Genomic DNA, 1811 nt, shown 5'->3' on the forward strand with positions numbered 1-1811 from the left:
AGGGGGGGCAAAAGCCCACCCGAAGTGGCTTCTCAGTGCAAACAGGTCCCACCCAGCCCGGCCGCCCACGTGCCACAGCGGGAGAAAGTCAAACAGCGGCCCCCGCCCTGGGAGTACAGCGCCCTTGGTGGGGCACAGCTCAGCTTTTGGGGACACTTCCCCAGGGATTGGGTCCCTCTGGTCCCTGCTGGGACGAGGAGAACAGGGTGAGGTGAAGGTGGGGCTGGGGCTCTCCATCCTGTGGTTTTCCCAAGGATGGTTCCACAGCCCTGCTCCCCCACGGGTGAGGATGAACCGTGACCTCAGAACATCCCAGAGGCTCTGGGAATGAGGCACCTGTCCCCTGCCAGACACCCCCACGGCCAGCACTGTGCAGCAGCAGGAGCTGCACAAGCTGTTACCACTTCCCTTTTGTGCTGGGAGCAGCGTGAGGCTGGATTTAGGGCTGATCTCCTAAAGCTCTTCTTTTAATCCTGAGCAAATAAAGGAGAGGTTTGGAAGCAGGCACCATCTCTCAGGGAAACTGTTTGGGGATGGTGGGGGCAGCCCCAGAGCAGAAGAGAGTTTGGGTGCCCTCTTCTCATTCCTCCTCCTTGCTGCAGTGCCACCAAAACCACTCAGGGTCGTGGGCTCCAGCTCCTGAACCCACAATCCCTCCCCAATCCCCACGGGCTCAGGCTGCCCTGGGTGCTGTTTAGGTGTCCCTGGCTCTTCCACGGGTTTTTCTGAGCTCTTTGGGCTATTCCAAGGATGAGCAATGCAGAACTTCAAACCCATATTCCTGGGAGCGCTGAATCCTCAGGAGCTGCATTAACTCCCCCCTGAGCATGGGACACGGGGCTGGGTCCCCATTGTCCCTCCTCCACTGACCACCCCCGTGCTTGGGGGCTGTGCTCAGCCTGGAGGAACCCTGTGGGACCTTTTCCTCTCATTTCTTTTAAACTTTTTCCCCCCCCAGCTGGGGTTTGAAGCAGCAGGGCACCCCCTTTCCCTGGCCACTGCCCCCTGCTCCCCTTCAGGGCTGCCTGGTGTCCTGAGGGGTTTCAAACTTTGCACGCTCCTTTCCCAGTGCCAGCTCCATTGCTAAAACTCCTTTTTTTTTCCTGCTTTTAAACCACCAGTTTGGGACGATTCTTCTTCTTCTCCTTGTAAAATGCAATGCTGAAGGTAGAGGAGCTGAGCAGTGCCCTGGCCATGCCCATCAACAGCTTCTCCCTGACAGGGGCTTCCCCTTCCCAAAGTCTCAGGATGGTTTTTGGGGAGGTTGCTCCATGGATGGAGCCATTCCCTGGTGTTGCCATGGAAATTCAGCAGGTTCATCCTCTCCTCCATGGCCTGCAGGACTCCCAGGCTGATTTGGGGTAGTTTTTCTTGCTAGAGAGTGAAGGTAATTGCAATTATCCTGTCTTACAAGGAAAGTTCTCATCTGGAAGCTGGCAACAGTGACCAAGGGCCCTGTGGGTGCTGGGCTGAGTCCCTCCCAGGGATCTGGGTCTGGGGGCTGCTGTGCCTCAGGTGGATGCAACAGAGGGTATTTTCCATGCTCAGAAATGTGTCCCTGCGGCTCAAGCATCCATTGGCACCCCAGGGCTGTCCTGGGGAAGATCCTCCAGTGTCCCCAGCTGCCTCCCACCGAGGCCTCAGCTCCACCTGGGACTGAGGTGCTGCCAGCCTGGGGTGCAGCCTTTGGGGAGACCCTGAACACCCTGACCCTGAACACCCCGACCCTCAACAGGGGGCAGATCCTGCTCATCTCCTGAGCTCCTTCTCCCTGCTGGCTGCTGCTGCTGTCCCAGACCGGGGCCATCCCC

Source organism: Geospiza fortis, unplaced genomic scaffold (genome assembly GCF_000277835.1).
Source record: "Geospiza fortis unplaced genomic scaffold, GeoFor_1.0 scaffold14, whole genome shotgun sequence".
In the NCBI taxonomy this organism is placed as follows: Eukaryota; Metazoa; Chordata; class Aves; order Passeriformes; family Thraupidae; genus Geospiza; species Geospiza fortis.